This window comes from Pocillopora damicornis, chromosome 9, assembly GCF_964200805.1.
Source record: "Pocillopora damicornis chromosome 9, jaPocDami1.2, whole genome shotgun sequence".
Taxonomy (NCBI): Eukaryota; Metazoa; Cnidaria; class Anthozoa; order Scleractinia; family Pocilloporidae; genus Pocillopora; species Pocillopora damicornis.
Genome location: NC_142678.1, coordinates 6,506,391 through 6,523,478, shown reverse-complemented (window position 1 = coordinate 6,523,478; position 17,088 = coordinate 6,506,391). Strand labels below are relative to the sequence as shown.

General features: G+C 39.6%; 1 long non-coding RNA gene across 1 annotated transcript in view; it reads right to left on the bottom strand.

The window, feature by feature from the left end:
- LOC149039845 (uncharacterized) overlaps window positions 1–17,088 on the bottom strand; it is a 63,348-nt gene that overhangs the window by 9,916 nt on the left and 36,344 nt on the right. The window lies entirely within an intron of this gene.

The window sequence follows — 17,088 nt, the reverse complement described above, 5'->3', positions numbered from 1 at the left end:
CAGAGGTGCGTTGGAACTCTGGTCCACAAATAGTTATGCACTGCCCGAAGTATAAAACAATTTTGTTGATAGCTGACAGACAGAGAAGAACAACAAGTAAACTTAAGAGCTGTTATTACTGAAGTGTGACTAGCATTCTTCATTTTTATATAAAGAAGGACTTGTAATTTGCACCAAAAATAAAAGGATGTAATATTTTTTTGGGAGATCCAGTGATTGGGACATTTAAGAAATTAAGTTATGAAAGGAAACTTGGTTGGTACTTCTCACTACTAACAAGTCTTGTTGACAAATATTTTCAGATCAGAGTTTCAAATAAAGTAAATTGAAGACGTCATATAAAAGGTGTTTTTCCTCAAAGGGTACATTGACTACCTCTGTCTTGTCTGCATGCCAAATGTTTGCAAAGTGTGTGGATGATCCACAAGTATTGGAACTCTTACAAAAATGTTTTGTGAGAATAAAAACAGGAAAACAAATTACAGCAATTAGTCATGAAGATAGAGCAAAAAACTGAAAAAAAGCAGCAACAACAATCATGAAAAAAGAAAGATTAATTAGGTGTTGAATTTGTTGGTCTAAGGCATGAAATTTCTACTAAAAGTATTGTCAACAAAAAGTCTCTGACAGCGTTTGAGGCAACTGAGCTTGACTGTTCCAAGGTTTTCTAACAAAGGCAACCAGTAATGTAGGTTAGGGAAGTAAGATAACAATGTAATTATTGTTAATTATTGTGGAAGTTGGCAATTTCCATTTAACATAACTGACAGCTGGTTCATGAGAAAATCCATATTAATATAAAGATTTACTAAAACTTAGTTTGAGTAATAAATTCCATGATCTTTAAGTTATAAACATGTACTTGTATGTATATCTCTTGGTAAGTTTTGTATAGCATACCTTTTATTGAGCCAAAGTTTTAAGCCTCTGAAATTACTCTTTTTCTTAAAACCTTCACATTCAAGGTATTGAGAATTTCTTAGAATTTATGTGGACCTCAGGGTATTAAAATTACCTCAAATTCAATTCCCAGCAATTCCCAAGAGTTCCACACTTCTTAAATTATAGGTAGTTAGTAAAGCTGAGAATTCTTAGGAATTCCTAGGGATTCCAAGTCCTCACAAAACTGGAGTCTTCCTTTCCCAGAAATTCCCAGTAATTCCAAGCTTTTTAAATCAGAGTTAATTTGCATAGATGGGAATTTTTGAGAATTCCTAGGAATTCCTAGGAATTCCCAGAAATTCTCAGAAAACTGGGAATTCAGTTTGCAAGGGTCATTTGCATAATTGGGAATTTTTGAGAATTCCTAGGAATTCCTAGGAATTCCTAGGAATTCCCAGAAAACTGGGAATTCAGTTCGCAAGGGATGTTCAAAAATAAACAAAAAGTATATGCACGACTGTTTCCATCCCAACAATTTTCAAAGTATCTGAGTAACTCTAGAGTTTACATGATTTTACACTATTTAGATAACACTACATGTTCAAAAATAAACAAAAAGTATATGCATGACTGTTTCCATCCCAACAATTTTCAAAGTATCTCAGTATTTGTAGAGTTTACATGATTTCATACTATTTTGATATATCTACATGTTCAGAAACAAACAAAAAGTATAGAAACATGCTTCTGCTCATATAATTATACATCCTCTGCATTTGCATGACTTTTCATCCCAACAATTTTTAAAGTATCTTAGCAATTGTGGATTTTACATGGATTTTGTACTGTTTTCCCAACAATTTTTAAAGTATCTTAGCAATTGTGGATTTTACATGGATTTTGTACTGTTTAGATAACACTACATGTACTATATGCTTTTGTCAGCTTAATAATATGTGTTCTGCACTTATATGGCTGTTTCCATCACAACAATTTTCAAAGCTAGGTACTCTTATTAAAAGACATTTTATCGGGTTAGATGTGCGCAATATCCCTCATCTTTAGCATTGTCGAGCTCTTCCTCACTGTTGTGCATCTGTGAGAGTTGCTTTTGTACTTCTCATCTATGCCATACTCTTCAGGATACATGAAGGAGTACTCTTAATCTCTGACTTCTTGAGGTTTGAGGTAGTTTGACCCTCTTGGCATTACTGAAATGGTATCTTCATAAGAGCTGTGTGAGGTATGTCACATCTTGAATTTACTGCTAAGTTCTTGCCTGATATTTGTGGTAGTTCTGCTTTCTTGGCATAACTGAAATGATATCTTCACAAGAGCTGTGCGAGGTATGTCACATCTTGACCAAACAGTAAGCAAAAAACTCTCAACATCTACTCTCTTTCAGGGACAGCAAGGCAAGGAGGGTGCAGTAAACATATTGGAAGATTATTACCCAGCAGGTTTCCGCCTCAATTACTTTGTTCTAGTAACATGTCGATTTCGAACCTTTTCTTTTTCCTTTCGATTTTCGATAGTTTTCTTTATTACTTCTTCTCTTTCTGATGTGATGTCTTCGCAGATTTCTTGAATATGCTTCAATAACTTTGGCTTCTCTCTCCAAGTGTCTGTATCCTGTGTTGCATTTAACATCCTGAACTCGACACACTTCATCCGCTCTGCAAGAAGTGAGGAAATTGTTATCCTTGCCTCAAAATTGAAAAGCAAGGGATCATGAAGGCAACATGTGTGGTTGATAGCCTCCAGCATATCAACGTAATGCAGTTCAATAAGAAGAAAAGAGCAGAGCAGCCAAAGGAGAACAAAAAAGAAACCACCACAAAAACACAGGAAAAAGTCTCCCTGATTATGCTGGGAAAGATTGGTTTGAAGAATGTACAAAGGTAAACAATTTTGCAAGAGGGGGTAAAGTGCCTCAAGAAACATTGACTTGACTAACATATCTACAACACTAAGAACTACACAGTGGAGGTTTTTGCAAGGTATTGGCTTTTCCAAATGAATCCTGAAGGCCCTGGTTTGCAAACACAACTGAAGGAAAGAGATTTAACATGTAAACAATCCTTGCAAGACAGTGAAAACCCCAACATAGCTGAAGATAAGTAGAGCAAAGTGAAAGCCATACAAATAGTAACAATGAGAATTACATCGATTCCATCAACTCTGGAGAGGAAGATAACTCCACAAATGATGTCCTTCTTGCTTTTATCAATAACTAGAGAACAAGTTGAAAGGCCAGCTGCAACACACCCAGGAAGATTAAAAGGACCCATAAGAAATTGAGTCATAAATCATTTGATTCTTAACTTTTTTAATCCTGGAACAGTGAAGAAATCTCACAGCTAACAAACCCAAATTACTTTTCAAATTAATGTCTGAAGAATGAGTTATGACCATCATTATAATGAACAAAAAATAAAAATAATAAAGCACACTGCAAAATACATGAGTGGACTAAGGGGACAAGGAAGGCTGGGGGGTGGGGCAATTCATCAGGAAAAAAGCTTTACATTGTAGGGAATAACCATAGCAAAAAATGACATTTGTCATGAAGTATCCGATTAAGTATTAATATTAACCACAAATTAAAAACATCAGGTTAGAGTTAAGGTTAGGGGATACTTCATAACAGTTTTTTGGGATGAGGAGAAGGGTAAGGGGACAACGTATAGAGCTTACTGTCTAGCTGGATTTTGAAAAAAAAAATTAAGAATACATAAGAAGAGCCTGGTCAAAGTATACCAGGATATCTAAGGATACCAGGTCGCACTGGACACTTCTCACGAAGAGCTGGTCAACAGTGGCCCCGGAGGGATTACAAAGGGGAATGATCTAAGGATACCAGGTCCAACTGGACACTTCTCACGAAGAGCTGGTCAACAGTGGCCTCGGAGGGATTACAAAGGGGAATGATCTAAGGATACCAGGTCGCACTGGACACTTCTCACGAAGAGCTGGTCAACAGTGGCCCCGGAGGGAATACAAAAGGGAAATGATCTAAGGATACCAGGTCGCACTGGACACTTCTCACGAAGAGCTGGTCAACAGTGGCCCCGGAGGGATTACGAAGGGGAATGATCTAAGGATACCAGGTCCAACTGGACACTTCTCACGAAGAGCTGGTCAACAGTGGCCCCGGAGGGATTACGAAGGGGAATGATCTAAGGATACCAGGTCCAACTGGACACTTCTCACGAAGAGCTGGTCAACAGTGGCCCTGGAGGGATTACAAAGGGGAATGATCTAAGGATACCGGGTCCAACTGGACACTTCTCACGAAGAGCTGGTCAACAGTGGTCCCGGAGGGATTACAAAGGGGAATGATCTAAGGATACCAGGTCCAACTGGACACTTCTCACGAAGAGCTGGTCAACAGTGGCCCCGGAGGGATTACTAAGGGGAATGATCTAAGGATACCAGGTCCAACTGGACACTTCTCACGAAGAGCTGGTCAACAGTGGCCCCGGAGGGATTACAAAGGGGAATGATCTAAGGATACCAGGTCGCACTGGACACTTCTCACGAAGAGCTGGTCAACAGTGGTCCCGGAGGGATTACAAAGGGGAGTGATCTAAGGATACCAGGTCCAACTGGACACTTCTCACGAAGAGCTGGTCAACAGTGGCCCCGGAGGGATTACAAACGGGAATAATCTAAGGATACCAGGTCCAACTGGACACTTCTCACGAAGAGCTGGTCAACAGTGGCCCGGAGGGATTACAAAGGGGAATGATCTAAGGATACCAGGTCCAACTGGACACTTCTCACGAAGAGCTGGTCAACAGTGGCCCGGAGGGATTACGAAGGGGAATGATCTAAGGATACCAGGTCCAACTGGACACTTCTCACGAAGAGCTGGTCAACAGTGGCCCCGGAGGGATTATGAAGGGGAATGATCTAAGGATACCGGGTCCAACTGGACACTTCTCACGAAGAGCTGGTCAACAGTGGCCCCGGAGGGAATACAAAAGGGAAATGATCTAAGGATACCAGGTCGCACTGGACACTTCTCACGAAGAGCTGGTCAACAGTGGCCCCGGAGGGATTACTAAGGGGAATGATCTAAGGATACCAGGTCCAACTGGACACTTCTCACGAAGAGCTGGTCAACAGTGGCCCGGAGGGATTACGAAGGGGAATGATCTAAGGATACCAGGTCCAACTGGACACTTCTCACGAAGAGCTGGTCAACAGTGGCCCCGGAGGGATTACAAAGGGGAATGATCTAAGGATACCAGGTCCAACTGGACACTTCTCACGAAGAGCTGGTCAACAGTGGCCCCGGAGGGATTACGAAGGGGAATGATCTAAGGATACCAGGTCCAACTGGACACTTCTCACGAAGAGCTGGTCAACAGTGGCCCCGGAGGGATTACAAAGGGGAATGATCTAAGGATACCAGAGGGGAATGATCTAAGGATACCAGGTCGCACTGGACACTTCTCACGAAGAGCTGGTCAACAGTGGCCCCGGAGGGATTACAAAGGGGAGTGATCTAAGGATACCAGGTCCAACTGGACACTTCTCACGAAGAGCTGGTCAACAGTGGCCCGGAGGGATTACGAAGGGGAATGATCTAAGGATACCAGGTCCAACTGGACACTTCTCACGAAGAGCTGGTCAACAGTGGCCCCGGAGGGATTACAAAGGGGAATGATCTAAGGATACCAGGTCCAACTGGACACTTCTCACGAAGAGCTGGTCAACAGTGGCCCGGAGGGATTACGAAGGGGAATGATCTAAGGATACCAGGTCCAACTGGACACTTCTCACGAAGAGCTGGTCAACAGTGGCCCCGGAGGGATTACAAAGGGGAATGATCTAAGGATACCAGGTCCAACTGGACACTTCTCACGAAGAGCTGGTCAACAGTGGCCCCGGAGGGATTACGAAGGGGAATGATCTAAGGATACCAGGTCCAACTGGACACTTCTCACGAAGAGCTGGTCAACAGTGGCCCCGGAGGGATTACAAAGGGGGAATGATCTAAGGATACCAGAGGGGAATGATCTAAGGATACCAGGTCCAACTGGACACTTCTCACGAAGAGCTGGTCAACAGTGGCCCCGGAGGGATTACGAAGGGGAATGATCTAAGGATACCAGGTCCAACTGGACACGGCTCACGAAGAGCTCGTCAACAGTGGCCCCAGAGGGATTACGAAGGGGAATGATCTAAGGATACCAGGTCACACTGGACAGGGCTTAGGAAGGGCTTGTCAACAGTGGCCCTGGAGGTATTAGGAAAGGGGAATATTGTAAGGATACCAGATCAATGTTAAAATAAGTACAGTTACAAATAAAAACAGAGGTCATCATTTAACTCTTTAACTCCCAGGAGTGATTAACCTCTAACTTCTCCCTATAATATTCCTTCATGATCTAGCTAACAAGTAATGAGAATACCTAAACTTATCAGGTAGATGTTGTTATGTTGATTTAAAAACACCAAATTCTCACAAGTGGTTTACAAGGAAATGTGTAGCAACGAGAGGGGAGAATTCGTAATCAGATCTCTGGAGTTAAAGGGTTCAGATCTGAAATCGAGAATTAAACCTCTATTTTTTAATTTATGACTTTTGCACCTACCAGTGACTGCTCCAAGTTAGTCATCTCTTCAGTGTTCTGAAAATTTGTCAAAAAAAAAAAACAAATTAGACCATAGCAATGAAAGTGTCTGTCACGAAGACACATAAAATAACTTATTATGCTACCGCAGCTCACGCTGTTTTTAAGTGTTTAATAATTTTAGAGAATTTACATAAGTAAGAGTTAAATGTGACCCTCCACGGGAAAACGGACACTAACGCTTTTCCGTTAAACGGTCTCGAAAAACGGTTGTAAACGGATAGTAAACGGTTAACTCGAGCGTTTAAACGGATGCCATAACCGCTTAACCGGATGGCAAAAAATTTAAACGGTTGACCAAAGTCCAAAAACGGATAGCTTAGGTCTTCAAACCGTTGACCAAAAATAAAAACGGATAGCACGAAACGTTAAACGGTTGACCAAAGTTCAAAAACGGATGGCTCACACTGTTAAACGGTTGACCAAAAATAAAAACGGTCAGCCCGAAACGTTAAACAGTTGACCAAAGTCCAAAAACGGATAGCTTAAACCGAGAAACGGTTGACCAAAATTGACAAACGATGAGCTTAAAATTAATGTTTAACGGCTGTGGTTGAGCTGGCGAGATCTTCTGCGGAAAAACTTTCAGAGTGACAACGGATAATTATCCTTTAAAGCGAAAATATTGAGCATGATAATTTGAAAAGTAATAACTAGCATATACTTGCGCATTTTATTTCTGGGTTAATTACTGCCGCTTTCGTGTGACATTCATGAAATAAGCGCAATTTACTGAGAATAGTTTCGCTGCTGAATATCCTGAACGGCTACCGCGAGAAACTCATAATCTTCTCCTTTGTTTATTCTTATTAGTATTGAAAATGAACTTCATTTCTTCCTGTTCGGAAGTTTCGCGAAACAAATTTGCATATGCAATGCCGCCACCTTGTCTGAAGCCGAGACCTTTCAAGGTCAAATAACGCAATGAAGTTCCAATGCAAATAAAAGGTCGAATCGGTGTCACGCACCAAGCGGGGCCGTTAAAATGATTGTCAATAAAACCAAGAATGATGAATCAAGATGATATAAACAGAAAGAGAGTAGCCGATTTAACTTGTTTGTCAAAGGATGCGACGGAAACTCGCTTACTATGATCACACAAAAGATAACTTGTAGTTATCGAGCTCGATTATCAAACGTCGTTTGCTTATCGAGCAGGAATGGTAATCGAGTACGACAAATCGATATCGAGCTCGGTTGTTAGTTGTCAGTGTAGATGGGCTATATGTCACCAAGGCTACATTTTAATAGTGAGACAACTCAACATTTTGCAACTCGCTAAGGCCAAAGGAACATCCAGTGACAGACAAAAATCCTCATGTTTACAAGCAATTAAGTACTTTTCCCAAGCTGCAAGCCTAAATATTCAGCTGAGTGTTTTGTCATTAGGAATGAGAGTTTGAAAAACACAGTTTAGTACCCATATTACTTTGCTCAGAAGTATTACCTCCAGCTCGAGGTTTTCGAGATACAAGTTTGCTTTAAAAGGTTGCTACTTTTGGTTAGTTCGGTAAGAAGGAAAGGAATTGCGTTGCACAGTGGTTGAATGGTTTATAAAATCTTGCTTGTTTTTCACCATACGGACCAACCCTTAGCCGGTAAATAACATATTTTTTTTTTAACTTGACGAAATTCTTTCCGAAAGAACCCGAATGATTTAGGGCTGTAAATACGGCAAGATCTTCCATAAATTGAACAATTTTTTAACGAGTAAATGGTAGTAAAAAAAGAGGTGATGCAAATTAAAGAGAGATGCCTTACCGAAACATTTTCATTTGCGTAATGATAAAGGTGATTTAAAAGGCTTCCAAACAAACTTTTAAACATCATTTTTACCAGTATCTGTCACTGTCAGACACCTGTCAATTAGAGAGGGCGTAAGAAAAGAAACAAAAAAAAAGTAAGAACATTTGAAAAACAACGGAACTAGTTTGGCAAGGACTGTCACGACAATGTTTCCTTCAAAAACATTCAATGACCTAAGGGAAAGTATTATTCACTGTCATCTACCATTCATTCATGTACGAAGATTTACCTCTGTTCATTAAGTAAACGGCGAGGAAGGTCATTGTGAGTAAATTCAAATTTTTTCTGTAACAGCGCCGGTGCTTGCCCTATTTTAGTCCTATTGAGCCGCTATGAACAAAATCCTTATTTACGCACGCCCGTGCGTAAATAAGATGACGTGAGCATTTTTTTTCAACCTGGCTTCAGAGTTTCCATCCTGTTAAGCTGCGGTGCAGTTTTCCTTCTCTTTGAAATATGGAAGAAACCAGAGAAGAACTGGCCAATTTTTCTATCGGCATTGACCGTTTGGGTCTTGATCCAACAAGCAACAGAAATAAAGCCGAAAAAAACTCCCAAGTTGCACGTTTCGCAAATTTGTCGTAAGACCAGCTGGAGCAAATTTTGGCCGAAAGACAGACATTCACTGGGAATAAAAAATAGTCACCAATTGGTCATAAACGACATTCAAAGGTAAAATTTCCGTTTTTTACTGTCGTTTTTAAATCTGTTCAACCTGGGAAATAAAATACACAGTTAATTGGAAATTTACCAAAACCAGAACAATCACAATTGCACTCTATCACAATAAAAGGTTTCTTTGCGCAGATTCTTGCTGTTGCTCTGTTATAAAAGAATTTGCTCATGCTTTTAGCTGTGTGTATATCAGTTGAGTTATGGATGCACTTGGGAAGTTTGGAGAGCACTCAAAGAGCTAGAGTTGCTCTTGGCTGCGCCTCGAGCTACTCACGCTCCGCATGAACAAATTCTTAAATTTTGAAGTTGTGCGAGTTATGGATGCACTTGGGAAGTTTGGAGAGCACTCAAAAAGCTAGAGTTGCTCTTGGCTGCGCCTCGAGCTACTCTTACGCATTTTTCGTGCTCTCCAAACTTCCCGCGTGTATCCATAACTCGATATACGCACGCTCAGCATGAACAAATTCTTAAATTTTGTAGTTGTGCGAGTTTGCTCATTTGTTTGCTGCAATGTCGTGTGTAAATCTGGTCTTTCCTCCACAATAACTAAATTCGAATGGCACACTCCAAGGGGATTTAATGCGCCATTCTCTCAATAAATTCCTTCAGTTTCTGTTGTGCAATTTACGGTACAAATGTCCAAATTGAACGGACCCGGGAAGACTCACAGAGAGCGTATATTTGTTGTAGAACTGAATGTAAAACTTCGCTCGCTCTTTCGCTACGAACAAATTGTTTGAGAAAATTCAAATATTAAATGAATGAAAATTCCACCGTTCAGTTTAACTGTAATCAAATACCTCACGTTTTAACGTTTTAGGTACTTTTTGTGAACGATTAAAATTAACTGCTGACGGTTTTTATGCCGCTTGTCAACCAACGTAATGACACTATTGCTTATACAAATTCATTCTGAAACCAATATTTTTCTGTCAACCAAACTGATTTGAGAGAGAGAAAAGAGAGGATTCATAAGTTATTTATCGGCTTGAGGTAGTGACCGACGTGTCTGCCTAAAAATACTACCCAGACGGAAAAGCGAGATATATTTATAAAAATGGCAACGAAATTTGGGATGTACTCAGCGATTCACGAATGCGTCACCGTGGCCCGTGGGCAGAGATAAGAAAATACTGACCGGGTAAAGAACCAATCAGACTGCAGGATTCGTTACCGTGCCCTCTGAAAAAAAAGTAAAGGAAAAGTTTAAATTTCAGAATTTCTTTTTTTTGGCTCGTGTAGCTGAGTGTGTCCGGGCCGGACGGGAAAATATTTGGCCCTCGATCATGAGACACGGACCTCGTTGCGTTCGGTCCGTACGTCATGACTTCGAGCTAAATATTTTCCCGTCTCACCATAATACTGATTTAGTTTTCGATTTTGGAGGCACGACTGGATGTGTCCTATGGTTTCCATGGTGACAATTTTTTTCTTTTTTTTTGTTTACTTTATTTTCTACACGTTCCCACAAGCTTGCAGCTTTAAACCTCACCATGTTTGAATAAGGTTTATTGTAGTGCACATGCATTGTATTTTTAAATTATCTGGGGAAAAATGATGTTATGGTGTTTCTTTTATTTCTGTGCCAAATTTTATACTAGTAGTATAGTTTACTACTATACTTATTACGAAGAGCCAAACTGTTTTGAGAAATAATTTGAAGCACTTTTCTCGAAAAAGGGCAATCTGTTTTGAGCTATCTTAAAATGAAACGCTGTAAACTCCGTTAAGAGAAAAATTTGCTTAAAAAAAACCTTTTAAAATACCTTAACCTTTTTCAGGGAGTTTGACATACGAATCGGTCCCTGAAGGTTAATATTGTTCACACTTTAACACTGACAAGAGCTAACCCCCCCTTTTTTTTTTACTGAACAGTGTTTTCAGTAAATCTGGCACCTGATACCCGGAGCTAAAATTGGTCACCGTAAAGGGTAAAAAAGATAACATTTCGAGCGTTAGCCCCTCGTCAGGGCGAAGGGCGAAGGGCTCACGCTCGAAACGTCAGCTTTTTTACCCTTTACGGTGGCTAATTTACGTTTTCAACTCAGTTGTTAACACTAAAGTACCTGCTATACTCTCCCACCGACGCAACACCACAGTTTCTCTAAAAACTTTCTCCCTGTATAACTTTATTCTGGTTTCTGTAAGAGATGTCTGAGCTCGCAAGGAAAGCCTCCTACTTGAAATCTTATAGAGCGTTACCACTCACGTTGCATACAAATTTATTGGAACTAAAGAAAGTGTTCACTGAAGAAAAAATTTCAACTCCCACGGGATTGGTTTGCTACACCAACATGGCCGCCGTTGGATTGTTTTGGAACACCGATATATGATAGGGTTGGGGGAGGGTTAGTCATTCTTAATACTTACTACTGTATTTAAAGATCAATACTAAAAGGCTTGTTCTTGTTGTGTTTATAGCACCTCGAGCATGGGAGGTAGCAGATAAGACGCCCGCGGCAGACACAAAAGAGACATCATGTTATCATCAACGGGTTTTTGGACTGGAAAAGCACTTCTACAAACTCAGCGGAACCTGTAGCAAACTAAACTGTAGAGACGTTTAGCCACCTAGGGTTTCATGAAATGACAAACAAGTTCAGAAACTTTGATCTTAAAGCGTTTTCTTGTAAAATAATCCTTTCTTCAAATAGATCTGTGCAAATTTTCTCATATTTGTTATCTTGGCTAAATTTGAGCATACGCCTGTCTGAAAAAAAATGTCTTATTAAATCCGCTTCAGGAGCTCTGTGCGTATTTGAAATCATGTTGTTTTTAAGAATAGTGTGCCTTAAAACCAATAACGTTATATTGGTATAGCTTTGGAGTACTTCAGGGTTGTCCAGTGATCTTTGAATTGACCGTATATCAATTTATTGTAGTCCAGTGTAAATCTTCAAAGGGCCGCTACTTTCGGAGGGGACGGTTACTTTCGGGGTTCAATAGAAAGGTAAAAAATTAACGTTACTTCGGGGAACAGTTATTTTCGGGGAGGGCGTTTCTTTTGGAATTCCGCGGTATCTTCGATTCATATGCAAATCGTTTTTGGAGTTCCTCCTACGGCCGTCCATCGAGCAGCAGCGCTTTGGATATGACCTTCTGTAAACGTACATGGGGGCTACGTTTTGGTTTTTTAGATTTTATTAAACATGGAATAGTCGTAAGTAAAACATTTAACAGTTACCGCTGGATCACTGGATATCATGATTGAGTTATGCGAAAATTGCTTTTTGAGTGACAATGAAAATCAAATTTATTACTTTGCGAAGACTCAAAAACGTAAATGAACAAACACAGTCTTTAGTAATATGATTTGACATTTTTCTTTCCCATTGGTCACAGGAAAGATGCGAAAACGTAATAAAATCAAATCTGACATAAGGAATCTCGTTCGAATTAAAAACAAGTCATAATATGTTGCCTACATTATTTTTGGTCCACCTACACTCAAATTGTATATGAAATCCTAAGGCGGAAATCTAGGGAGGCTGAAAGGCTAGTGTGTCGACCGTGAAATAAACGTAATTCTAAAAAATGCTTTTGGAAAGTTACTTACCACTGACCGATGTCAAATTTTGCAAATTTTAGCGATTATAACTTTTGGCAAACGTTGAATTGAAAAAATCCGCTTCCGTTTTGCTGATCGTTTTCATATAAAATCATCTGTCTAAACACGACATCCACAAACTCCCACCAGTCTGCTATGTCTGTAAAAGTTGAGCTCAGTCGCATCGAAAGTAGCCAAGTTATAGAAGTTTTGAAAGATTTAGCAAAAGAAAAATGGGATCAATATCAGTATCTGGGCAACTGCCCACCTACCCCTCCCTTAACCCAACATTCAACCCTGACTTGTTATCAATTGACTGTTGTTGAGTTAAACAAAGAAAAATGGGATCAATATCAGTATCTGGGCAACTGCCCACCTACCCCTCCCTTAACCCAACATTCAACCCTGACTTGTTATCAATTGACTGTTGTTGAGTTAAACAAAGAACGCAAACCCGAACAAAAAACTCAACACAATGAGGAACAGAAAAACAATAGCTCCAAAGGAAAGGAAAAAGTTATCACACCTTGTTTTGCATCATCTTTTGACTTATTCATTAACGTTACAAAGCAAAGAGAACAAGGCAAAGTCCGCGAAACTCTAAATGCAGCTGATATTAAAAAAAAAAACAAACAAACAAACGCGGAAAAAAGATCGCACTTTCCTTTCGACAAGCTTCTAATAAAGTAGTTAAATAAAAAATTCAGAAATAAACGTAGAACTTTTTCAGTTGGTTGAACGGCTTGTCACCTTCGTGAGAAAATCAGGCACCTTGTGGAATGCGCGCTTGTTGAGATTATATTACAGTTTGTTCTCTAAATTCTTGTAACATTTCTGGAGATCAAAACTTTAAGGCTGAACGTAATGATTTTAGACGGGTAGAGGGTTCTTTTTTTCGGTAGGCCGCGGTGTTAGGCGAAACGTCAGTAATATAATATGGCACAAAAAGGTGATTTTTTTAAACTCATTTATTCCTGTTATAAATGGTTGCCATAATTTTTGTGTGCCAATAGTGGGCAAGTTGCTCGGAGGCGATTAGCAAAGGATGTTCAAAGTTTGAGTGCAGGCCGAGTGCAGGCGATCTACGACGCTATTTCCCGTGTTAGTATATACTTGAAAAAATAGTGATTTTTAGCTTTGATTAGTTGTTGAATTTACTCTCGTCGCATCTTACACCAGTCCAAAGGGCGTGATTGGCCTGTCCTGAAGGTTTCTTGGGCAGCCATCCTGTAAGCGCCTACTAATTTTCTTACCAAGCTTATATTTAAATCCAGGTACCTGGAAATTCGTCGCTGGGAGTCCTCAGCAGAGAAGAAATAAACCTTCTGCAGGAGTTTACCAAGTGGCACTCTGGGGAACTCCTCGAAAAAACTGTTTGATCTCACACTTCTTCTTTTTATGCATCCTCAGCAGCGCCTGTACAGTATTGTTAAGGAAAGACCCTTTATCGTTTTTGAACAAATTAAAATGGCCGGTTTAAGCATTCTTCTCCACTGAATATATAGACGCGTATAGATGTGACTTTTATGGTGGATGCTCTTGCTTCTAGAAGTTTTGAATTAACATCAAAGAGGTCTTCTACATCGAATGGGAAAAGTGCGTTCTAAAACACCTTAAGTACGTCGATAATTATTATTGTAACCCACGGTACTTTTAGTGTTGTTTTGAGGTTTTTTTTCTTAAGTCGGTGTATTTATCACGTAGCAGTCAAGTGAAAATCCAAATTGTGCTATGAACACTTGCAACTTATATGACAGTTTTATGTAGCGGCATGCAGACGCATGTAAAAGTTGTTACTATATAAGTTGAAAAGGAGATAGATTAAAGGACGTTTGTGCCAATGCACACGCCCGATGAAAGAGGGACTAAAGCTAGTAATCGATAGCAATTTCCCTTATAGGTTATCTCCGAAAAGCGCCTTTTCCCCGTTGTTGTTCTTCAATTAAATACGAAATACATTTATGTCAGCCCCGCGCGTTAAGATGGTAGCTGCGTTAAAAAAAAAAAAAAAAAAAAAAAAAGATGACGTTTAATTAAAATTTACCGTGCCCACTAAAAAGGAGAAGTTGCAATATTTGTGCGCACAAACTAAAAATAATTCATTATAATTGAAATGGAAATGCGAATTTTGGGCATATACTCAGTTCTATAAGCGGAGAGGAATTGTACAAAATAATTACTTTACTATCTCGTGCGGTAAAAAAACGATACGTTCGTTCACAATTTATAGGCTGCCATCTTTGGATAACGCCTTCATTTTAATCTCTTCAATAGGCCAAGGTGATTACCGAATTAGTCCCATTTTAAGTGTGGGTTGGATTTTTATGGAGTTTAAACGATGACGCGTTAACTTCGTGCCGTTGCAACAGTGTTCGGCAACCGGCCTACCGGCGTTGATTGAGGTTGAACTTTCAAAAAGAAATAATAAATGAACAACAGTAATAAAAAGATGTACCAAATAGTGGAGGGTTCCAATGGGGTGATGGCTGGTAAGTTTAAAGGATAAAATTGTGGCCACTTTACGGCTAACGGTTAGGTTTTTTTCCCTTACGGTGGTTACCAAAAATATTTTTACTATTAACGTTTTTGACCACTACCGTTTAAAACTTTATCGTGAGGCCTTGCTCTAAAGCTGCATACTGACGTAAGGACTTATTATTTTCTTCTCCTTGTTGGAGTCTAGTCAGCTAGCAATAGCGAGAAACGGGTCTAAATTTCGATGATTTTGTGAGTTTCTTATTTTGTAATTGACTACATCACACTTATGCGAAGTATCTTTTTTTCACACGGTTGTTTAGAACAAATGAATAAAACCCCTTAGGGTGACCTCATCGTTAACAAAAGGAATTAAATCATTGCTAAGCGCAAGGTAAAACAGCCTATTGTTTAAACTTGCGACTTCCTCATCAGTGCCTTTTGTAAGGTAAGTGTGATTTTTTTTTCATCCTTTGTTATAATGGAGAAGTATGTTTGCCGTGGTCATAACAGACCAGAAACAAAGGGGGTAAGTTTCTAAAGAAACTCTGGTGCTGCGTCAGTGGGGGTAACAAGGTGATTTGATAATATTAACTAAAGATAGAGGGGCCGCAGCCAGGATAAAACATCTTGTAAAATTTAAAAAACGATCTCTGGCTAAAACTTTAAAAATACGAGCTTTCGGCTGTTTGCGCTACAGCCTTCAACGGGTAAAATGATAAAAAGGTAAGAAATACTAGGTGTGAAGTTATTAGCATTTTTAATTTCCTACTTTGTACTTCACACCTAGTATTTCTTACCTTTTTATCATTTTACCCGTTGAAGGCTGTAGCGCAAACAGCCGAAAGCTCGTATTTTTAAAGTTTTAGCCAGAGATCGTTTTTTAAATTTTACAAAATATTAACTAAGCTGAAATTGTAAATTGGCCACCTAAAAAGTTCGCCTCCGAGCAACTTGCCCACTATTAGCACACAAAAATTATGGCAACCATTTATAGCAGGAATAAATGAGTTTAAAAAAATCACCTTTTTGTGCCATATTATATTACTGATATAGTATATACTAGGCAAATGTTCACCTCCAATCATTTCAATATTTTTGAAATATATATATTTTCATAACCTTACTGTTCCTTAATTTTCTGGAACATGTGGTTCGCAAGCCGAAGTAGGTGGGAATGTGACAACAAAAAGCACTCAGGGCGCTTTAATATCAAAATTATTTCATACAGGTGAATGATAATTACACATAGCTGGGATAAAGCCTAAAGCAAAATATTAATGGGACAAAAATCATCCATCTGAAATATATATATTTTTTCATTATTTCAGAACAACTGGGGAAGACGTGCACAAAGGTACACATGGGTTTGTGGGATTGTTACGACACAACATTTACCTGCAAAAAGCTACTTCGATGAAGTGGAAAGACGAGATATGGCCACCCTCCATCCCATCATTTCAAGGTGTGTTCTCCCTGGAACCGAAGTGCACTCGGATGACTTGGCCTCCTACCGGCAGACGGACCAAAGAATTAACAACATAAGTGCACATCAAATGATTGTCCACCGACTCAACTTCGTTGACCCAGTCATTATGGGGTTGACACCCAAGAAATCGAATCCTGCTGGAACAGTTTAAAATTGGGCCAGAAAACACGCCGGAGGATAAGGAGGGAAGACTTGCAGTCCTACCTCGACGAGCAAATGTGGCGTCGGTGGAGAGCGGGAACCGCTCAGCAATCCATGCAGAACTTTTTGGCCGTTGTAGCCAATCAATATCTAGTTGATAATCCGGTTTTGTAAATACGCTACGGTTTTTACTTTCAGTTTTGGGAGAGACAGGTAAATAAACAATTAAGCTCTGTCCATGACTATGTTGAATAGGTTTTACATAGGTTAGGTCTACTGACCACACTGGTCCAGAAAGATTTTCTAACGAAACGACGTATTTTTAAAATATGCGATTTCAACTTGAATTTTAACTCATTATGAAAACCGACCTTTTCGAATTCCCCGATGTTGATTTTTCTTGTAACACTTTTTTTGACGGGATGATA